General features: G+C 41.8%; 1 long non-coding RNA gene across 1 annotated transcript; it reads right to left on the bottom strand.

Annotated features, from left to right (window-relative positions):
- Positions 1-385: 385 nt before the first annotated feature.
- LOC135982259 (uncharacterized) lies at positions 386-23859 on the bottom strand. Its single transcript, XR_010599511.1, has 2 exons — positions 23453-23859; positions 386-1478 (listed from the first exon to the last, which is right to left on the bottom strand). It is a non-coding gene; the product is annotated as an uncharacterized LOC135982259 (long non-coding RNA).
- Between the last annotated feature and the right edge of the window lie 967 nt (positions 23860-24826).

Raw genomic sequence — 24826 nt, forward strand, 5'->3', positions numbered from 1 at the left:
CCTAGTCCATAGCCCACTGAAGTCAATGGACAGACACATTGACTCCATTGAGTTTTAGATCAAAGCCTAAATGCATTTCTCAGAGGATTATTCTAAGGTGTTGACAAAAACCCAAGATTTAGTGTTTGATCTGGGCTGCAGTGAAAACATGGTCTGGGGAAATGTGGAAATAGAGAAGATAAGAGGTGAGCTAATGACCACTGATGTTAAAAATCAAGTACAAAATACAATGAAGTGGATTGTATTGTATGGCCCAATTCTGAGATGTGTAGAGCACTCAACTCCCATGGAAGTCAATAGGAGTGGAGGACTTTCAACCATTTGTAGGATTGAACCCTACCACTTCTCAACATGAGTTCCAACATACTGAGGGAACGCACTCCCCTTGAGAGAAGAATGGATGCAGCAGATTTCAAAAGCTACACAGAAACAGGAGTATAAAAGAAAAAGGAAAGGTTAATAATTATGAAGCCTGGTGTGGTAAGTATGAAGGACTCTTAAAACTAATTAGGAATAATACACACAGTAGAAACCTCATTATCCAAAGCTCCACTATCCAAGCCTCCCTAATAAATTGTAACAAGTATACAGGCCCTTTGGGTATCTAAGGAGGGATGAACCCCCCGCGATCAGAAACATCCTACCCCTCTAATGTGCACACTGAGGTATGGGAGGAAGAGTGGAGAGGCAAATAGAACATCAGGGCACAGCTGCTTCTAACATTTCCCTCTGATTATGGAAGGAGGGAAGGCAACTGTGGCTGGGTCAGAACCCAGGCAAGGCAAGGGTGAGAGTATGATGTCCTTACTACCCGTCTCCTTTGCCATCTGCTCTCAATTACTGTTATAAAGCAGGCTTTATTATTGGGATTGTAATGTAATCCATTGACAACTGGTCTATGGCATAGTAAAGGGTTAAAGTCTACAGTGCATTTATACACTTTAAAGCGACGCTATCATTATAAAAGTCATCCCTTTTTCATGAATTCTTTACCTGGATTATTAACTGGGGATTTTTTTTTAAATAAAGAAACAGCCATTGCGATAAAATTTTCTACTATAATAATCAGATTAGCAGCAGTATCTAAAGGATTAACCAATTCAGTGATGCAATGTTTCTCCCCCAGAATAAACTTTCATAGCACCAGATGGCCAGCAAACAGAAACTTTGATAGCTTTGGTTTTTAGATCAATTTTGTTCAAAACTACGTTAATGCCCTAGCTCTTAGGATTGAAAAAGTGTATGAACAGTCCATGCTCATAAAACCCAAGCTGTTCTAGTGATAGCTTGCTAAGATTTTCTTTCATCTTTGATGTCCTAGGTTTCCAGCAATAACTCTGCCAAAAGATATTCACCAGGCCTTCTCTGAGTTGCTTTCACCTTCCTGGAGCTCTGAAGAAACTGTAGGATGGACAGGTCACCAGTTTCATCCAAAGTCCTTACAGTTCTTTCAAACATGAGTCAATCAATCAATATCCCTGTGAAACAAGTGAGGGAAAGTTAGTCAGCAGCTTCTGTGGTCAAGGCATGCAGCCACCTCTGGAACTGAAACATGGCAATTGTTTGACAGCACACTGCAATACTACATAACATTTTATGACAGGAAGTGAACGAGTACTGCACTGATGGTGCAATTTGGCAAGTAAAATGTGTTTTCCCAAACCAAAATCAGGTTGAGGCACTGAGGTTAAATGTGGAACCTTCCTCAAACTTCATAAACAGTTTAAGGTTTTTTGCAAAAGTAAAAGTTGGAGAATATTTTATTCTAACTGGTTTATCCCTCTCTAGTGTTATTTGGGTAGTAGATTAAAAATGATTAGGAAGCACAGAAGTTTTAGTGGTAAAAAGAACAGTTCAAGCCTGGACTCTGGCATAAAGAAAACTGAGCTCTAATTTTCTGTGCTGCAGTCTTTCACAAGAAAGAGAAAAACCCCATATAGTTTCTAAGCTGACTTAAACTCAAAAAGTCTCACTCCTATGGCAGTTTAACTGGCCATCTCCCAAACTGAAGAAACAAAGAAAGGTTTGCATTGTAGTTTTAGGGCTATTTATGTTCTTTTTAATGGCAGTTCCCAAAGAGATGCCTTTCTAAATATATTTCTGACCACATCCCTGATTTAAACTATGGCTATATTTACACTACAAATTACTTGGGTATTACTTACGTCGCTCACAGGTGTGAATACTCCACACCTCTGAGTGATGTAAGTTATACCAACCTAAGTGCCGGTGTGGACAGCGCTATGTCAGCAGTACAACTTCTGCCTCCACAAGAGGCAGCAGGTACGTCGGTGGGAGAAGTTAAGCCAATGGGAGAGCTTAGAGCCTCTTCAGCAGAAGCACTACAGCAGCATCAATACAGCTACGCTGCTGTAGTGTAGACGTAGCATATGTAAAATAACAGATGGCTCTGTAATAAAGTTAGTCTATTTATCCTCTAATTCATTATCAGAAGTATCTTTAGTTTACTGTACATTGTTCATATATGTGAAAGTAAATTTAGGCCATTTAGCTCTGAAAAACAGATAGATCCTCTGTATTTTCTTGAATCAGTCAGGAGCTTATCTATAAAAGTGTTTCCTGCCATATGAAAAACAAACTTTTTAAGACCCATTTATTTGTAATTAACCCAGCCATTCAATTGCTCAGCTGTGAAGGTCAGGTACTCTAGACCAGTGTTTCTACATGACTGGTTTGTGGACTGGCGCCGGTCCGTGAGATTTCCCTGACACAGTTTAGGAAGGCAGCAAGCCAGTCCAGGGTATCAAAAAGTTAGAGAAACACTGCTCTAGACTTATTTTTCACTATTCCTAGCAATATGTGTAGAAATATGCTCCTTTCCACTGAGTAACATGGAAGGAAGAGCATAGTAATCCCCTAGGAATAGCAGCAGGTGAGTCCATTCTGAAAAGGATAGCCATGCAGTATTATCCTCTACCATTCTTCATCTGCCACCTGCTCACCATGGATATTACATGGCAAGGGTTTGTAAACCTGTTATAACTTCCTTAAAAAGAAAGAGTGAAGAGAAGTGTGGGCTGACAGAGAAGGGCAAGGACTTGGGGACAGTCACTCTGTGCCATATTCCCCCTGCTGGGTAACATGTGTCCCTGCATAGATCCCTGAGGAACTCCATTGCTAACTAGACCTGGTTCGATAAACATCAATGGAACCATTTTCTTCAAAATCTGAAAACTTCAGGAAAACGCATGGGTTTTGCCAAATTTGTTTAGGAATAAAGCCCGGGGAAAGAGTTCCAACAATATCAAATCATTCTGATGCTTTTGGAATGAAAGTCTAATTTACAAAAAACTTCAAAATGATAAAATCTATTTGACCAAAAAGTCAAAACAGTGTTTCGATTGACCCAAAACGATTTTTCCCCCAGAATAATCTTGGACAACTTCAAATTGTTGGATTTTGTTCCAATTCAGTAAGAAACCAATTCTTCACAAAATGGAATTTGTCCTCTGCACAGCTCTAGTGCTGACCTTTTGCCATTTTTAAAACCAGCCACTCTGTTTATGATCTCAACCAATTTCTAACTACAATACTTTGCCTCATTCTGTGGTACCTCAGGCTATCTATTTCTGATCAAATCCAGAAAGCACAGGAGAACCAACACTACTTTTTTCCCCCCTTCAAGTTTGCTACGCTTCTTGTGACCATCAAAACATTTTGAATAGGTTCAGACAGATTTGGATGATGGTCCAGTTCTCATATTACTTCAACTGGTCTGGCGAGGGTAGGTTCACTGGATGTGGGCCTGATGCTGCACTCTTCATTCAGGCAAAATGCCCACTGCCTAAAATGAGAGTTTTGCCTGAATAGAAGATGCAGGAGTAGCACCTATCTGTGATTTTGTAATCACTTAAATTTATTAAGTACAGAAAGATAGATTTTAACGTATTGTTTTATCTTAACCAGTGTGTTTGGATTAAAAAAGTGTGTGGAAAGTGTGTGGATCTCAACCATTTGAGATCACGAGGTTGGTGCATATTATTTTCCTTAGAAAGTTCATTTAATCAATGTACTGAGCAGTACCCTTCTGAACAATGCAAGCTCAAGATGTACGTTTCTGGGGGAACGAGGGTGGGGCTAGGAATTTATGGGTGTCACTCTGTATGTAGTTCATCAGTGACTGGTCAGAATGCTCATGTATTTAGCTGTGAGTGAATTTGCATGCTGACTGACATGTGAACAGGCCAAGAGTAGATATTCTGACAGCAAAGCACTGTAAAACGCATCCCAGTTTAGAAAATTAAGGGGACACTGCTGTTCAGTCCTGATTGTACCCTACGTAATGTCACAGCATTATATTTTATAAATATTTTTAAAGCCAGCATCAAACAGTCATAGGACGTGTGATTTTAAGGATCAGCCATACATTTTAGTACATTTGCACTGCAATGTATACAAGCACAAGCAAGCTTGTGCAAAATAGCTCGACTACTGGATCTTTAGACATCTGCATTCTTTTTTAAGTTAAATGCACCAAATATAACCCTCAACAGATACATATTTGCCTATGTGAAAGTGTTTTTAAAAACACTAAGAATGCAGATTTCTTTTAGTTCTCTGTATGAAAAAACAGTAAAAATGTTATTCTCTTGACTCTTTAAAAAATTAAAGAGGACAGTTCCTATGCACTCACAGCAAAAAAAGGAAATCACAAAAATAAATGTAATATCAGTGATTTTTCCTTCATGTGTACATATGTTTAAAATGCCTAGTATGTAGTTCAGCCAACTTCCATTACCACTACCTATTCCATTTCCTATTTCCACACTGGATGGTTAGGTTGATATATTTTAATAGAGTTATATACATTCTATTAACTATTTTCAAGTATTTTTGTCAGTTATACATTTGCAGGATTATTTTATCTGTATTATGCAATAGTATAGCTTATAATGCTACTACATACATAGAATCTCAGGGTTGGAAGGGACCTCAGAAGGTCATCTAATCCAAGCTCAAAGCAGGACCAATCCCCAGACAGATTTTTGCCCCTGATCCCTAAATGGCCCCTTCAAGGCTTGAACTTACAACCCTAGATTTAGCAGGCCAGTGCTCAAACCACTGAGCTATCCCTCCCCCCATACATGATTATTAAAATACTATCAAATGAAATTTCATTTCACATTGCTACATGAAATGGGACAAATCAAACTTTGATCTGCTGTTTCTAATGGAGCTTTAAGTTGTGCGGTTTATGGTAGGTTTGTTTTTCATTTTTACTTCCATATTTGTGTATAACTGATAACGTCAACTGGGTTTTCACTATTAATTGCTGCCATCTGTTGAAAAGTAAAATGAGGTCTCAAAAAAGTTTGTAGGCATTTGACTGAATCTTTCCAGCCTTATCTAGCCTTCCATTGATTTTCAAAGACCTATGGTGGGTTGTTTTTTTTTAATTTTTATTAATTTTCTGAACTGCATTGTAGATCACATTCAGTGTAGCCAATGGACAGACTACAGGCCATAGGTAACTTATGGAGTTACATGATATACCACAACCCTGTCCTTGGCCCCCATCCAACAAGTACAAAAGCACATGCTTAACTTTACACAACACATTTAAAAAACCACCACCAACACCTTTCTATCCTCTCCCTCACACACACACACCACCACCAGCCCTTGGACCAAGGCCTACTTATTCTATTCTGTTCATGTTGCTGGAAAGCCACAGAAGCTTTTCAACTCCCCGTCTGACCCTTTCCCATTTCTCTACCCCAGGTTAGGAAATAATTTCAGCATCACTTATGTGCATCCCTCTTCAGCAAAGTACTCAAGCAGGTGCCTAACTCTAAGCACCTGCTAAGTTGCTTTTCTGACTAGGGACGGTCTGCTGAATTGGGGCCTTAGAGATAAGAACTCCTTTTAATACCCACTATTAAAACATCTAATCTACTCTCTCTCTCAGGTGCTCAAAACCTTCCAGAATTCTAGTACACTCCTCTAGCAAAGAACCATTACCCAACAAGTCCCTGAACACAGAGAATATGGATATATTTAAACAAGAACATTGCACATTCTAGAGTTGGCCATATTCCTCTAATGAATGTGTTCTGAAAAGACTCAGTATTTCCTAAAACCCTTTCTAGTCCCTTCCCATTACATAATGTTTCACAACATTTCAAGTAGTAGTCAGGGATGGTCTAGATAATATTTAGTCCTGCCACAAGTGCAGGGAAGTGGACTAGATGACCTCTCAAGGTCCCTTCCAATCCTACAATTCTAACAGAGCTACAATTCCACAACAAATTGTACTCGAGTCATGTTTGAAAATATTGTCTCTCTTATTTATCACCAATCAAATGAAAATTGTTCTCAGTGCTATACAAGACTTAGAATAAGGGACATTTTATGCCCCAAAGAGCTTGCGGTCAATGGAGTTATACCATAGATTAATTTGGCCCTGAATGTTAAGGTATATGAGCTATTACCCTGAATGCTGGACCACTACATTGGCCCTGTTCTTAAAGGTGTCAGCTGTTGGCCATTCATTAGGAGTGACTGTCACTTTTACTTTACATCCTAATTAAGCAGACATCTAGGGACACATGCAGGTACAGGCACAGTGCACCAGAAGGAGTATGCCTTATTGCCTTCTGTCCTTCCAGATGTTCTAATGATGCCTTTGAAGTGGGATGGAAGAGAGCCACACATGCACAAAGAAACAGTACAGTAAAACCTTCAGTGAGACAATTAACCATTGAAAACCTGTGAAGGTGAACTTCTTATGGGAAGACTTAGTGCTTGTTATGAGCAAGAAATTCTGTTGTGTATAAAGTGATTGACTCTCAAGGGATCAGTACTGAATCTCTTAATTTTGGTTTTTATTCCTAAAATATTGCAATTTGTTCTTTAAAAAGGTGCTCTTGGGTTAGTTATAAACCTCATTAAGGAAAACAAGGCTATGCTGAATGTTTAAATGCAATTCAAACTGGCATTCACTTCGTAAATGGAATAATGATTATCTTTTCTCAAATTCAAAGAATAGCTCTTTTTTAATCTCTTAACATAGGCTGGAATGATTGCATTTTGCATTTCCTTATTCATTCTACTATGGATAACACTGCATAAAATGTTGGCGTATTCTTAGTATTTTGTCAGTAGCTCAAATAACCTGATTTCTTACTTTATTGGAATATTTTTGTAATGAATAAAGCCTACCAAATTTATCAGGATATCACAACAGGATTTCATTAAGAAGCCATATATGTAAGCCAGCATAACACTTTCATTTACCACTAATATGAACCAAACAATATCAGGGCATATGACTAACTGAAGTTGACTGTACCTTTGTTTTGTATTCTATTTATGGATTTCTAATGTGCCCATCAATAAGAAAATATAAAACTAGGTAAAGCCTCAGTTCTGTCTTCCAAAACACAGTTCTGTACATTTCTTATTGTAAGCAGCTTTACCCTAATGGTCTGAGTTAGAGAACAACAATGAGTGAAAGCCTGAAAAATCACAGGGGAAAAAAGGATTCATTTATGAGGCTCTCCAATTTTTCTTTTCCTTTAACAGGAATTCTTGTGGGTACCTCCATGAAGTAATTGATGGCTCTGTTTTATGGACTATATTGATCCGAGAGACTGATCCTGTTTGATTTCTGACCCGCTGGGCTGGGTGCCACCTGACAGCAAGGGGGACATTCTTTTTCAATCCCCCACTTTTGGGAAAGTATCCAGAACCAGTAAAAAGTATTAGTTTTACCATTCACCTGGTGTGGTGCTCTATTGTTTGGGTGCAGTAGGTGACTGCTTATGCATCATCCAGCCCAACTCACTCACAGCAATCTCACATGTGTGTTGAGTAGGAGAAATGAAAGGAGTGAGCTTTGCAGGTTTCCACATTGGTGGTCTCTTGGGGAAGAGGAGCAGTTGCTTATAATGGTTCTTTGGAATCTAAGAATTAATAAAGCCTGCTGAATGTTGCTCTCCCCCAGCATCTTCTGGGGCTTGCAGATGCAACAGCACCTAGTGATCAACTACGTTGAAGGCTGCTAGTATATCCAGGAGTGGAAACAAACAGCACTCTCTTGCCTGCCCATGGCTGCAAGAGGCCATCTTCTAGTGATACATGATCCATCTCCATGCTATATACTAGTCTGAAGCCTGATTGTGAAGGGCCTCACTACTGGCAAGGTTTCGGATGTTTGCATAGTTTTGTCTAGGAAGGATAGATGGCGAAGGCTTTGATGTCATAGAATCATAGAAGATTTGGGTTGGAAGAGACCTCAGGAGGTCATCTAGTCCAACCCTCTGCTCAAAGCAGGACCAACACCAACTAAATCATCCCAGTCAGGGCTTTGTCAAGCTGTGCCTTAAAAACCTTCTGAGGATGGAGAGTCCACCACCCTCCTAGTGAAATAGTGTTTCCTAATATCCAACCTAGACCTCCCACACTGCAACTTGAGACCATTGCTCCTTGTTCTGTCATTTGCCACCACTGAGAACAGCCGAGCTCCATCCTCTTTGGAATCCCCGTTCAGGTAGTTGAAGGCTACTATCAAATCCCCCCCTCACTCTTCTCTTCTGCAGACTAAATAAGCCCAGTTCTCTCAGCCTCTCCTCGTAAATCATGTGCCCCAGCCCCCTGATCATTTTTGTTGCCCTCCGCTGGACTCCAATTTGTCCACATCCTTTCTGAAGTGGGGGGCCCAAAACTGGACACAGTACTCAAGATGTGTCCTCACCAGTGCCAAATAGAGGAGAATAATCACTTCTCTCAATCTGCTGGCAATGCTCCTACTAATACAGTCCAATATGCCGTTAGCCTTCTTGGCAACAAGTGCACACTGCTGACTCATATCCAGCTTCTCACCCACTGTAATCCCCAGGTCCTTTTCTGCAGAACTGCTGCTTAGCCAGTCGGTCCCCAGCCTGTAGCAGTGCATGGGATTCTTCTGTCCCAAGTGCAGGACTCTGCACTTGTCCTTGAACCTCAGATTTCTTTTGGCCCAATCCTCCAATTTCCCTACCCTCCAGCATCTCTCCCCCTACCTTAGTGTCATCCATGAACTTGCTAAGGGTGCAATCTATCCCATTGTCCAGATCATTAATAAAGATGTTGAACAAAACCAGCCCCAGGACCGACCCCTGGGGCACTCCATTTGATTCCAGCTGCCAACTAGACATTGAGCTGTTGATCACTACCCATTGAGCCCGACAATCTAGCTAGCTTTCTATCCACCTTATAGTCCAGTCATCCAATCCATACTTTAACTTGCTGGCAAGAATACTGTGGGAGATCATATCAAAAGCTGCTAAAGTCAAGATATATCACATCCACCGCTTTCCCCATATCTACAGAGCCAGTTATCTCATCATATAAGGTAGTCAATGGTTTCTTGAGAAACACACATGAACGCATGACATCCCATGCTTCTGGGTGTCCGGTAATTTGCCAAGTGATGCCAGAGATCACCTCTGTCTGATAAACTTGGTGCATTTCATGTGCTTTCACCAACCAACGGACTTGAGGGCAAGTTTCACATGTGATGGCACAGCTACCTATGGTGCTGTCCTAGCCTCTGTGGAAGTGGGCCAAAGACTGTCAAGGAGGACAGACTGAAAACAACCATCTGCCCCAAACTAACTACCAGCAAGATCAATTCTGATTCAGTCAATCTTTTCAGTCAAGTAGGATTAGTCACTGCATTCAAAACAAAGAAAATCTATGGTAATTAAATGAAACGCTATCTCCAGAAAAGCTAGATGTCATCAACATAGGATGTAAATGATGTGTGTTTTATTATAAAGCACTCAAAGACTCAGTAACAATTTATACTGAGGTTTAATTAACATTTTATTTAACCCAGAAGGATAGATTTTAGGCCCTGATCCCGCAAAGACACATGCTTAACTTTAAACCTGCAACTAGTTGCTAGCCACATTCTTAAAGCTAGGTATGTGTATAAGTATTTGCAAAATCAGGGCTTAAAGCTATATTATTTAAAAGTCTGATTTGTAGCTTATCCTTATCTTAAGGATATGAAATTATAAAGTCTTTATTGCTATTTTAAACCTAAATCAGCATAAAAAGGAACAGAAAATAGCTTTGTTACAATTAGTAAAGCTGTTTTGGAGAAACAGGGCCATAAGAACAAGGCATGCAGCTCTTGTCCTTCACTGGGAAGAAGGCTGAGCTTTTCAGGATTTTTTTGGGGGGCGGGGGGGGAGAGGGGAGAGAACATTAGCAGGACTGTTGGGAGTGAAATAAGGACATTGCTAATGAACCAAACTTAATGGGATATTATAAATGCCAATGATCCCTCAGCATGAGACAGGCAACAGGGTCCCCGTCTCAGCCAGACTGTATAAAAAGTGTCCATATCTGTCCTGCTGGAGACACTTATGGTAGAGAAGATAACACACTACAAAATACTTCAACTTAAAACAATAGATTCAGACCCATTTAACTTACTAAAATAGCATGGACTTATTGGTCTGGTACTACCATGACAGAAACTTTCAGCGCAATATCCTGTACATCCTCAAAATAGTAAATGTCCCAAGTAACTGTGCACCTTGCGTTACGCAGCCCAGATTGAGGAATTGTTTGTAATTCTTTCATCTTTTCTTAGAGGTAACTACATTTTAAAGTGTTGCCAATATGTTTATGTGGGCCCTTATACAAGTGAGCACAGATCTTGGCAGAGGTCTCTAGGCACAGCTATAATAATAATAATAAGATGCTGAATTTCAGTGTTTTAGGTAAATCTCACAACTGAAACATAACTCAAATTTAGAGCTCATTCCTGCTCCCACTGGAACTTGTGGTTTTGCCTGTGACCTCAATAGGAGCCACAACTGGCAGGGTATGTTTTCTTGAAGGGATAATCCATTTGCCCATGGTGTGTATTCATTAGAACTTTTAAGCATGTATGGTGAAATTCACCCATGTGCAAAGGACCAGCTTAAGTTTCACTGTGGCCTTCTTTTGAAGGTTGAAGCAAGGCATAGGGCTTATGCTGGCTCTCCAGACAGGGTAAATTTCACCTTTATTTAATTGTTGATCTGACCATCCCTAGCAAGTATTTCACAACACTATTTGTACTCTGCCTTTAAGTCAGTGTTGGCTTCTGAGTAGGTTTGTCTAGCCCTAGGGAAAATCGATCTATAAACCAAAGTTAAAATTAGACATTTCTTCCAATCAGTTCAGCAGAACTGCAGGAGTCTCTTCACATGGCGTGGCCTCCAGCCCCCAAGTGGACTGGATACAGCAATAGCCAGGACATTGCTGAAAGCCTGCAGAAAGTTTTAGATAATGGTGGCATGGATGACCTTAATAGCAGCTCTTTTGTTAAGCTAAGCACATTCTGGGCAAATAATGATTTTTATAAAAATCAGTTGATAATGTTCAGTTACTAATATAGGAAGGCTAGATTGACCAGTTATTCTCACCCCTGAGCGTGACAGTGCTCAGATACATTGTGAATACTCATCTTACACAAACCTAAATAGATAACACAAGACCAGCCCCTTTGTTCTCATAGATGGGGAGGAAGTAATTTATAGTGCAGTTTATAGATGCTGACTTAGGTAAGCTGGCAGAGCATTGAGGGAGCAGAGAGAATAAGGCTCAGACTCATCCCCACCCACTTATTCACATGGGGAGTTAACTCGTGGACTGGGTAAGCCCCCTGTAGGGCCACTTGGAGAGCAAGAGAGCTTAATGCTTTCTTGGTCCCCTACAGGGTTGCACAGGGCCAAGTGGCAATCTGTTGATTTAGTCATTAGGGTTAGACAGACAAAGAACGTCAGACAAATCTCGTACTTTTACAGTTTGTCTTGCTAAAGTGCTCACATCATTTTGAACCAGCTCCAGAAAAAATAGTTTCCCAAGAAAATAGCCAAAAAGAGGGGAAATAATGTTTTAGTACAGCAATGAAAGGTTATATGAAAGCAAATACTGCCCCATGTTACAGCTGAGGCACTTAGAATAGATTTTGCCATAAGGCTGTACGCACATTCGCTCATCATTCAGTCTCTCAAAATAATGTATGAAATCCTTTGCATCACAATAAATAAAAACTTTTTCCTATCTGCAATCCTAGCAAGAATAAAGCAAAGAAATTGCATCAAAAGCTATGCACTCATTTAAGCATCAGTATTTTTTCCTCTAAATAATACTGAGGAATATATAAAGTTTTCTACTTAGAAATTAGAAGATATCTTTATTTTTCCCATGCTTACTCAGTAGATCTGCCCCTTTCATAGAATCATAGGACTGGAAAGGATTTCGAAAGGTCATCTATTCCAATCCCCTGCACTCATGGCAGGACTAAGTATTATCTAGACCATCCCTGACAGGTGTTTGTCTAACCTGCTCTTAAAAGTTTCCAATGATGGAGATTCCACAAGCTCCCTACCAATTTATTCCAGTACTTAATTACCCTGACAGGAAGTTTTTCCTCATGTCCAATCTAAAATGGCCTTGCTGCAATTTAAGCCCATTGCTTCTTGTCCTGTCCTCAGAGGTTAAGGAGAACAATTTCTCGGTCTTCTCTTTTCCAGACTAAAAAGCCCAATTTTTCTCATCTTCCTTCATAGGTCATGTTTTCTAAACCTTTAATAATTTTTGTTGCTCTTCTCTGGACTTCCTCCAATTTGTCCACATCTTTCCTGAAATATGGATCCCCGGAACTGGACACAATACTCCAGTTGAGGCCTAATCAGTGAGGGGTAGAGCAGAAGAATTACTTCTTGTGTCTTGCTTACAAGACTCTTTCTAATAAGTCTCAGAATGTTTGCTTTTTTTGCAACAGTGTTACACTGTTTACTTATATTTAAGTTATGATTCACTATGATCGTCAGAACCCTTTCCACGGTATTCCTTCCCAGGCAGTCATTTCCCATTCTGTACATGTGCAACTGATTGCTCCTTCCTAAGAGGAGTACTTCACATTTGTCTTTATTGAATTTCATCCTATTTACTTCAGGCCATTTCTCCAGATCATTTTGAATTTTAATCCTATCCTCCAAAACACTTGATCCCAGCTCGGTATCATCCACAAACTTTATAAGTATACTTTCTATGCCATTATCTAAAGCATTGACGAAGATATTGAACTGAACCAGACCAGAACTGATCCCTGCGGGACACCACTCAATATGCCCTTCCAACTTGACTGAGAGCCATTGATAACTACTCTATGGGAACGGTTTTCCAACCAGTTGTGCACCCACCTTACAGTAGCTCCAGTTAGATTGTATTTCCCTAGTTTATTCATGAGAGGGTCCCGTGAGACAGTATCAAAAGCCTTACTAAAGTCAAAATATACCGTATCTATCGCTTCGCCCCATCCACAAGGCTTGTTACCATGTCAAAGAAAGCTGTTTGGTTGGTTTGATATGAATTGTTCTTGACAAATCCATGCTTATCACCTTAGCTTCTAGGTGTTTGCAAACTGACTGCTTAAATATTTGCGCCTTATCTTGCCGGGTACTGAAAGTAAGCTGACTAGTCTAATTCTCTGGGTTGTCTTTATTCCACTTTTTAATAGATGAGTGCTATATTTGCCCTTTTCCAGTCCTCTGGAATCTCTCCTGTCTTCCATGACTTTTCAAAGATAATTGTAAATGGTTCAGATATCTCCTCAGGTCAGCTCCTTGAGTATTCTAGGATGTATTTCATCAGGCCCTGGTGATTTGAAGACATCTAACTTGTCTAAGTAATTTTTAATTTGTTCTTTCCCTATTTTAGCCTCTGATCCTACTTCATTTTCAGTAGCATTCAGTGTGTTAGACGTCCAATCCCTAATAACCTTTTTGGTGAAAATGAAAAACATTTAGCACTTCTGCAATTTCCACATTTTCTGTTATTGTTCTCCCCCCCTCCACCCCCCTCAATCTCCTCATTGAGTAATGGGCCTACCCTGTCCTTGGTCTTCCTCTTGCTTCTAATGTATTTGTAGAATGTATTCTTGTTATCCTTTATGACTAGCTAATTTAATCTCATTTCATGCCTTGGCCTTTCTAATTTTGTCCCTACACATGTGTGTTTATATTCATCCTTTGATATTTGACCTTTTTCCACTTTTTGTAGGACTCTTTTTGAATTTCAGATCACTGGTTATGCCATGGTTAAGCATGATCTCTTGCCATACTTCCTATATTTCCTACACAGTAGGAAAGTGTGCTCTTGTGCCCTTAATAATGTCTCTTTGGAAAACTGCCAACTCTCTTGAACTGTTTTCCCCCTTAGACTTGCTTCCCATAGGATCTTTTATACTGACTCCCTGAGTTTGCTAAAGTCTGCCTTCTTGAAATCCATTATCTCTATTGTCCTGTTTTCCCTCTTACCATTCTTTAGAATCATTAACTCCTCCATTTCAGTCCTCTTAAGTTGCCTTCCACTTTCAAATTCTCAACCAGTTCTTCCCTATTTGTCAAAATCAAATCTAGAACAGCCTCTCCCCTAGTAGCTTTCTCCACCTTTTGAAAAATAATGTCTCCAATACATTCCAAGAATTTGTTGAACAATCCGTGCCCTGCTGTATTATTTTCCCAACAGTTGATTGGGTAGTTGAAGTCCCCCATCACCACCAAGTCCTGTGCTTTGGATGATTTTAGTTGTTAAAAAAAGCCGCATCCACCCCTTCTTCCTGGTTAGGTGTTCTGTAGTAGACCCTACCATTACATCACCTTTTTTTTTATTTTATTTTTTTTTAAAAACACATTTCATGCTTACCAGGAGGAGACAGGCTTGTTGAAAGTTATTTCCATCTTATCAGTCCAACTGTGTACATTTTTAATACTGTATAAGGCAACACCTGCTCCTTTTTTCCCTGCCTGTCCTTCCTGAGCAAGCTCTATCCTTCCATACCAATATTCCAGTATTATCCCACCAAGTTTCTGTGAGGCCAGCTGTGTCATAGTTTTGTTTTTTAATTAGCATTTCAAATTCTTCCTGCTTATTCCCCATAATTATCACATTAGTATACAGACATTTAACATAATGATTTGATTTTCTCCCTATGTTCTCTCTTGCCTCTCCCTTATCCCTGCTATAATGGCCCATGCTCCCCTCAGACACTGACCCTTCTCTCAGGTCTCCATGTTTTTGGGTCTCCTGTGGGCTTTTGTCACCTGCCCCCATCAAACCTAGTTTGAAGACTTCCTCACTAGGATACAGACTGGCTAACCAAATATGTTCCTTCCTTGATAGGTGGACCCCCCATCTCTGCTTAGCAGTCCTTCTTCCTGGAACAGCATCCGATAGTCAAGGAAGCTGAAGCCCTCCTGGTGACACCCTCCTCACAGCCAGGCATTCACCTCCAAGATGCACCGGTCTCTGCCTGGACCTCACCCTTGACCCAAAGGATTCAAGAGAACACCTGTGCCCCCCAACTCCTTCACCCTTACTCCCAGAGCTCTGTAGACACTTCTGATCTGCTCAGGGCCATATCTCACAGTATCATTAGTGCCCACATGGATGGGTAGCATGGGGTAGACGACAGACTGATGGATAATCCTTGAAATCCCTCCGTAACATCTCAGATACGAACACCTGGCAGGCAGCATAGCAGGATGCCATGTCACACCAATAGAGGAGTGTCTCCATCCCCCTCAGAAGAGGAGCACCAACCACAACTACCCTACGTTTCCTCTTGGAAGTGGAGGCTGTGATCCTCCCAGCCTTGGGAGAGTTGATGGCTTTGCCGCCTCCACCTTTGTATGTTCAAAGCCATGGCTGCTCACTTAAGTAGAAAAATATATATTTTACTTCTGCTAGGCTGACAGAGCTAAAAACAGTTAAGAGAAAGTGTGCTAGATATTATTTATCCCTGGATCCGAATTGTTATTAAGTTCCAACCAGTTACATCTGGGCATGGGGTTACATAGGTACCTCAATGATGATTATAATATGACAGGAAAGTATCCACCTTTCCTCTCATATCCCAGGTTGAATTGCCAAGGCTGTTTGGGGGGGGAAATAATTTGAGTCACCGAGAAACATTGTTATTATTTCTATCTCCATCCCCCTCAGAAGAGAGTCACCAACCAAGACATGGACCAGGACTCCATTGTGCTGGGGGCGATACAAACACAGAACAAAGGAATCCCCACTATTCCCCAATTTGAGTCACTTTTCTGAGCAGAGCCACACTTCAGCAGTCTGTAAATGTGGTTTAAATACTTGTTCTATTCCCCTACCCCACCCCCCCATTGTAAAGAAAGCTTGTTACAAAGTTATATGCCACCTAAATATGACAAGTCCAATATCCAGAGAGTACAAGATTTATTATTTTCAAAGACCTCTCGTTTTCTATAAAGTAAAGCATTTTCTACCAGCCCTCTAAGTCTCTTATAAATGTAAGGTTCCATTTGCAATTCATTAATTTTTTTACTTCCACCTTATTATCAGAAGGGGAAGAAGAAATGTCTGAGTGCAAATGGGTTCCTGACAAAATAGAAATATTTTTTAGAAACCTTATAAAACTGCAGAATTATAAACCCACACTTCCATAATAATCATCCCCTCAGACATTTCAGTGTTTACTAGGTGAATTAGCCTAGCCTGAATCTTGTTTTCACTGCGGTTTCATTAAATGAACTGTGATATAACATTTCCTATATTACTATGAACACGCACTGGGAATTACTTTACTCATGATTGCCCTTATGTTGTGATTTACAATCTCAGGAGGCAACTATGTTTATTGTTTAGAGTTTATCATCATGGTTCTTTTTTTGAAAAAGACCGAGGAAGGCAACACGCTTACACAATTAACTTGTTTTATATTGTGCACCTATTATGTTTCTAAGCACAAAATCCTAAATTCAAGCATACAACAATGGATCTCAACTGTAAAGAGTCAGCAGCTACGGTACAAGTAACAGGGATCTTCCTCACTGACCAACCTCATCAAGAAAATCCTGTTTAATTAACTGTGTTTTGCCATGTTCCCAAAAGAATGACAGACTGCAGTTCTGTTGGACCAAGGGAGAAAAACTCCAGAGCTGATATGTCTGCAGAGTTGAGGTCCTGTCCCCAGTCCCAAGATGTACAAATAACCTATGGCTTGTCAGTTTCAGGGTCCCATCTGATTTCTGCAATCAGATTTAAACATGAGGAAAAAGGTAGTACTGTATCTCAGACACAGAACCCTAATGACAAATGGGTTCTATAGGTTTAAACCCACACCTGAATTGGATTCAGAAATCAATTCAAAGGCATTGCCGTCAATGAATCACAGGTCCCACATGTTCAATGAGATTCTCTTGTGCGCAAGGGAACTGTTGCATTCTGGACTAATTCGAGTTCCTGAATAGTTCTGAAGTATAGCCCCAACGGAGCATGCTGAAGTATTCCACTCAGAAGGTAACAGAGGCAGAGAGCACTGCTGTGAGGGGAAAGGGACCTTTTGCCACTGCAACTATGGCCCCACAAGGTTCCCAAAGGAGAACTTTACTAACATAATACCTCAGCTGAAGGGACTGGTATCACACCTGCCATTTCCATGGCTTGTTTCCATCAGATAACCAATGTCCCCTCTTATTTTTATTGATCTTCACCCAGCTCAATTTCCTCCAAACCACAATCTCATGCAGCTGTATAGAACTGGATATACACTGCATACACATTCAGGATTGTTTTGTTCCCTAGTAAACAGCATGTTCCATTCAGAACACTTCAACTTGAAAGATATCCCTAAAACTAACTCACAAGCCACATCCTACTAGTTGTGTGTGTTTATGGCCACAGCTCAGCCAGACTCAAAACTCTTTCCCCCTTTGCCCCCCCTCCCCCCGTGCAGGTTACACAAGTCCACCTGGAACCCTGCTCATCTCTAGACAACATAGGTCCAACCCTGTGGGCCAGCTGTTAAGTTACAAGCAGTAACACACCTTTCTCATTTTACAGACCCCGCCCCCTTTTACTCGGTCCTCACAGGATAGGGACCCCCATGCTAACATGAGCAGGGAGATAACATCTAAGCATCTAAGAAAGAGGATTCACTGTGCCAACTCAGAACATTAGTTCACCCTCAGCACCCAGTCCAGTGCCTATCTCTAGCTGTGGCTAATCTCTGATGCTTCAGAGGAAGGTGAAAAATCCCCCCCCTCCCCAGAATATATCTGACCAATTGTGCCTGGGGCAGGCGGGCATCCATCCTAAACTCTGCAGAAGTCCTGAAGTACGAGATTTGATTATAGACATTGTTTTAGTGCACAGTTGCAGGTGTTGAGAGCAATACAGAGCTTCCTGTTCTCCCTATGCCCCATGAATGGAGGGAATGAACAGGAAGATTCAGTTTCCAAGGCCAGAAGGGAGACCAACATGACCATGCAGCCTCCCCCCTCCCACCCCCACCCACTATAGAATTTCTCCCAGAGCTAGATTAAGCACACTTTATGGAATGATATCTAATCTTGTTTTAAAGACTCCAAGGGATGGTGAGTCCACCACTTTTCCTGGGAAACCATTCCAATATTTAATTATCTCCCCCCACACACACACACACACACAGAAATTGCAGCTTATTTCAAAGTTCAATTTGTCTAACTCAGGGGTGTGTTCAGGAGGAGCAAGCGGGGGTACCCCCCCCCCAATAATCACCAGGGGCACAGAACTTCTCCAGCCCCAGAGCCAGGGAAGATTGAGCTCCTGCTGGGGCAGAGTGGAGGGAGGAAAGGAGAGGCAGCAAGCTGCTCCCTGGGCTGTGGGGGGAGTGCAGTGATCTTCACCAATATTTATCTACTTACATTGTAATCTGTTTGTGGTAGGAACCATGCTTTTGTTCTATGTTTGTAAGGTACCTAGCACAGTGGGACCACGGCTAATGACTGGGACTCCTAGGCACTACCACATTAAAAATACCTCGTTATAATAGCACCTCTCTCTAGTACTTTAAAAGGAAAATCAGTATCATTAGCCCCATTTTACAGATGAGGACACTGAGGCACAGAGCCAAAGGTCACCCAGTAGGCCAATGACAGAGTCAGAAATAGAACCCAGATCTTCCGAGTCCCAGTCCAGTGCTCTGTCCAGAATGAATCAGGCTCACAGTCCATGTGATAAGTCTAAATGCATAAACATGGCTCAGCCACAGTTATGAGGCAGAAAACCTGATATGCAAACACAGAATGTCTATTACTTGATCAGAAGTGTGTCTCAAGCTCGTAACAGAAACAGTTGCATCTGTACTTTGAGCTGTACCAAAATTTTATATAAATCCACTTTATTTTTCCTGAGGGAGAGCCCCTTTCTACCTGTCACTCTAAAAACAGGTGTATAGTTGCTTTGGTCCTATTTCACTGGAGAAAATGGAAACCTCCTAGTTAAAAATGAACTGCAAAGGTTTTACGGGAGCTACTTTATGTTGTGACATCACTCTGTACAACATTAAGAATATGAGGAAAACACGTAGAGGCAGTTGGGTTCCAAATAATCATGTTTACTAACTATATACAAACATACAGGCCTAGCTTAATATACATACTGCTGTTCTCACAGGGCTCTGGTGGCTTCTGCAATATAGAATATAGTCCACTAGAGGGCCCCCAAATTATTTAAAGGGATACTACTCAATTCCTATACACGAGACCAGAGGTTCTCAAACTGTGGTCCGTGGACCAGAGGTCTGCGAGCTCCATTCAGGTGGTCTGCGGATAGCTCCCTTTAAGGTGCATGCCTGAGCAGCCACACAAGAGAATGAAGGGCCACCCACCTTATTATGGAGTCATGCAAGCGTGGCTCACTAATTAGGTGCCTGGACCCTGGAGAAAATACACATGTAAGGTGAGGTGGTGGCCTGGGAGTGGGGGCAATAGAGGGTAGGTGGGAGGGGGAAGTGGGGTGAAAAGAGGGAGTGGGGGGAATTTGGGACATGCAGGGCTATGGCAGCCAGAGAAAGAGGCAACTTTCCTCAGCTCCAGGGCTGCGGCTGCTGGAGAGAGATGGTCCTCCTTCCCAGTCCGAGGTCAGGGAATGCCGCAGTGGGGGAGAGAGGTGAGATCCCCCTCCTTCCCAGCTCGGGCGCTGTCATGGCAGGGGAGAGAGGGCACATCCATCATATTAGAAAGGTCAGACTACTGATATTAAAATACAAGTTTGTGCTTTTATTTGTAGAAGCAAAAATGTTTATTATTAAGGATTTTTTTATATAGCGCTTGTATCCAAAGCGCTTTACAATAGCTTGCTAAAGGTACAAACAACATTTGGAAAGATCATTTAGTGGTCAGCCAAGATACTCAGCAATTTTCAAGTGGTCTGTGGAAAAAAAAGTTTGAGAACCACTGCACTAGACTTTATAAAAAGATGGAAGGAGTATATGGCTGCTAGTTCTGTATTTTAACAAAGTTATTTCTTTAAATTCCTGAAATATTCTTCTGACGGCAAATGGCATCACAACTCCCACAAAAGGGATATAGGGGTTTACAACTCAATGGCTCTTTCAATACTTGGTTTATAGTGTTTGTTGTCACACTGTGGCCATCTATCTCACAAACTGATTTCCAGGAGATGACAATAGACTAATTGTCTCAATGTTGATTAAAAGACAATTAATGCTAATTACAGCCCTGATCATACCTTGCTCTCTCACACATACTTACTTAATTTGAAGCATGTGAGCAGTCCCACGAAAGTCAGTGGAACTGCTTTCTTGCCTGAAGTTGAGCACGTGTGTAAGGCCACATCTACGCTATGGGGGCTATGCCCGCATTACCCTGTAGTGTAGACACAGTCTATGTCGAAGGAGGGGGCTTTTCCCATCAGTGTAGGAGCATCACCTCCCCAGGCAACGATAGCTAGGTTAATGGATATATCTTCCACCAACCTAGCTGCGTCTAAACTAGGGGTTAACTCGGCAGAGCTATTTCATCCAGGTGAGTATATTTTTCACACCCTGGAGCCACATGGCTAGGTCTATCTAAATACTAAATGCAGACCAAGCCTAGGTGAAGGTCAAGGCCTAACGTTTTTATTCTTTTTGACTTGCATAAGACTTCTAGAGAATCTTTTTTAAATGCTTTGTCATTCACTTCAAACATACATTATCCACAGAGTCTATTTTCAAGCACTTAGGCTTGGTCTACACTAAACCCCCAAATCGAACTAAGGTACGCAACTTCAGCTACGTGAATAACGTAGCTGAAGTCGACGTACCTTAGTTCGAACTTACCGCCGTCCAGACCCGGCAGGCAGGCTCCTCCGTCGACTCCGCGTACTCCTCGCGGCGAGCAGGATTACCGGAGTCGACGGGGAGCACTTCTGAGTTCGATTTATCGCGTCCAGACTAGACGCGATAAATCGAACCCAGAAGTTCGATTGCCTGCCGCCGAACCAGCGCGGTAAGTATAGACAAGCCCTTAGAAGCATCTTTTCCTGGCTTTCTGAGACACTGCTATCTATTAACCAGAGGGAAGCTTTATTTTTTAAAAGACTATAATAATCTTTGGTATTTTTTGATGGGTATATGAGAGAGAGGTTTTTCTCCTCTTTGTTCTAAGTGAATATTACACATTAATTTCAGCTTAATGGTCAGGGTGAAGGTCCCAAAGCAAATATAAAGTTCCTCTTCTCTAGCAGATTTAGAAGCTTGGCACCAATGATTTCCATGTGACAACTCTCAGTGGAACAGCTTTATATAATCTCCAGGCTTTGAAGAGCTTCTTGCATTTACTCTGAGCTTTTTGTGAGAAACTTAGGAAGTTTTAGTGCACCAATGAACAGTTAACATCTGTGGCTTCCTACTGAGTTGTGAGGTTTAAATCAATTAGTAGTAACGGGGACTGTTTGCAATGGGCTTTCATGCAGAATAAGCATATGCTGGAATTTTAAATTAAATATTTAATCTCCTGCAGAAAGAGTCCAAAGTTCATTCTTTTTTTCCTTGTGATTTTGACTCTGTCCCATACTGCTAACTTGATTATTGAGTTCACAGATGCATTGTTCTTGGTAGAATCTATTTCTAGTCTTTTAAACAAATCCTTGAACTAATCATAGTTTGGAAGAGCAAGTGAATGATTTTTTCTTTTTTGTTTTTATGCTTTGGATTTCTCAACATCATACTGTTTGTACTCACCAAGAAACACCTGAACCAGAATTAATTAAATGTAAAGAAAGAGTACATCTCATTCTGTGTGGACTAAGCTGTAGAATTTTCTCATACATATTAAGGTAATAAATCAACCACATCAAATCACACCCCACAGTGCTATATGCTATTTTCATAGAGGACCATAAAACTGCTAGCAGTAGCAAGCAAGCACTATAAAGCAAGCAGTAGGGAAGAAAACAAAGTAGAATTACATGGTGTTGTTTTCAGTAAAACTGCTGAATTTTCAATACTATCACAGTACCAGGCAGAAAAGTTAGCTGAAAGAAGCTGGGGTATGACTTCCTGATGAGTCAGAGAGACCTAGGAGTTCACTTTTCTAATCACCAGGATGGACACAGGGCTGGTAAAAAGTCTACAAGTGCTAAATAGAGTCATTTCGCCCCACCCCATTTTGCAGTTTATTCTATGGCTCAGGAAATATAGCATTTAAAGTGATGGATATGTCATACCACATATGACTTTTATAGCATCAACAAAATATGTAATGGTGTGGTTTCATATACAATTCTTACTAGCTTTTAATGCAGTGAGATAATCAGGGCTCCCCAGGGAGGAACAGAAGGGTTAAGCCTCAAAAATAAGCAGTTAAACCAACTGTTTGCATACAGTATTGTTGTACTATAAAAGTATATTGAGTAAGGTCTTTTATGAAAGCTCTTAAGGTTCTGAACTTGATAGTCATTGCAAGATATGTATACAGACCATGGTTATGAATTTATGTATATAGAAATCAGTACTCAAACTTCAGCTCCACCTCACAGAGAGGACAGTGGTGAGCAGTTAAGCAGGGAGAGGCAACTCCCAATTTAGGTGTTTACACAAAACTGGCTTCAAATAACAATCCACTGTACAGCACAAGTAAAAAGGGAATGATGGACCATTATAATTAATGGGAAGACATTGAGAAATCCCCAGCTATCTTGTCAAGAGGGAATTTCCCCAATCAGAATAGTCATGAGTCAACATGCTCTGGGGAAAAAGAAAAAAGATGCTTGAAATGGATGTTTGTCATCCAGAAAGTGAGGGATAGCTTCTAGGTAGGAAGTAGTCTGCGAAGGCTGGATTCCCCTTCCCATCCCCCCACACACACACAGTTAGGAGGTGCACTGGGAAAATGTTCAAAGGCACTAGATTTGTATTAGAAAAGTTTTTTTCTAATATGAAAGCATAAAGCCAGATGTTGAGTATGTTTATTTTCCATATAATTTGTATCTTTGCTTTCCTTTACTATTTAATCTTTGACTCTGTGGGGTTTTCTAATAATTAAGTTTTTAGAATAAACACTTATTTTTATCCCAGGCAGGTCTGACGGGCAAAGTGTATGGAGTGCATATGCCTGTGACAAGGTGCTCTACTCACCACTAAGATGGCACCTCCTCCTGGCCATTCTGGGGGAATAGTGGCACAGGGTCAACACCCCTTCCCACAGCTGAACACCTTCTTTCCACCTCTGTCTCTGCAGCCCCTCTCACTCCACAAAGTGCTGCCACCTCTTCATGAGACAGTCCTCTGGCCAGCTGACTACAGTATATACATTTTCCCCTTCCAGGGTATCAAAGTCTTTCTCCAGCAAACTTCCTTACCTTCTAGCACTCCCCCATCCTGGGGATGCCAGATTCCTAATGCCTGCCTCCCAGAGAGTATCTGAGGCTGTATGTCTCTGCAGACCCAAACACACCTCCCTTCTCACAGGGGATCACTACAGACTTTCCCAGCAGGCCCTGCCCTCTTCCACTGCATCTGCTAATTTCCTTTATAGCCACAGTCAGCTCCTTCCTCCTCAGCTGGGCTCCCTCACTCTGTCAGGGGATTACTTAGCCACCTGCTTCCCCTCAGCTGTGGTCTGTCAGGTTAATTAGCCCCCTTCTAGTCTGCATTAACCTTTCCAGGGCAAATGTGGAGTAAACTGCCCTTCACAGTGCCAAAGTGAGCTGGTAACTGGGCAGGTGGTTTTACACCTTTAGGGATGATGAACCACAGGGGAATGGTCTGAGTTTCTGGTAATCAAAAAGGCAGGGAGGACAGATTGGGGAGACTCAGGACTGAAAGGGCTGTTTGTGTCATCTTGTAAGGAGTAACTAGGCTGGTGACAGCCAGGGTAAGATCTTATGCTTGTGGGCTAGCTACTTCTATCAGGGGTCTTAACCATAGCTGCATGACACCAAGGTACCCCAAAGTAAAAGCACAGGTGGTGACAGAACCCCTTATCTATCTAGGTCAGCAGTGCTCGGCCCATGTGCAAACGGCCAGCCTGCGTAATGGGGTCTGGGCTCCCGGCTGCTCTGTGTGGTGGGATCTGGGCTGTCCCCCTGCTCTGGCCAGGGCTGCTGCCTCACATAGTGGGGGTCTGGGCTTCCAGCTGGCCCTACAGGGTCTGGGGCTCTTGGCCAGTCTCGTGGGATTGGGGCTCTGGGGTTCCTGGCCGGCCTTGTAGGGTTGGGGGTCCAGGGCTCCAGGCCAGCCCCAGAGGGTTGGGGATCTGGGGCTGCCACCTGGCCCCACAGACTCCAGGGCAGCCACTTGGCCCAGCATGGCAGGGGTCCAGGGCAGCTGTATGGTGGGAGTCTGGGGCCTGGGGCAGCCAGCCGACTCTGCACAGCAGGGATCCATGGCAGGCAGCCCGCTGGCCCTGTGGGGTTGGGGTCCAGGCTGCCACTACATATTGTGGGCCACATATGCACCCCACAATGATAAATAAATTGAGAACCACTGATCTAGGTGATGTCACAGCAG

This window comes from Chrysemys picta, chromosome 3, assembly GCF_011386835.1.
Source record: "Chrysemys picta bellii isolate R12L10 chromosome 3, ASM1138683v2, whole genome shotgun sequence".
NCBI lineage: Eukaryota > Metazoa > Chordata > Testudines > Emydidae > Chrysemys > Chrysemys picta.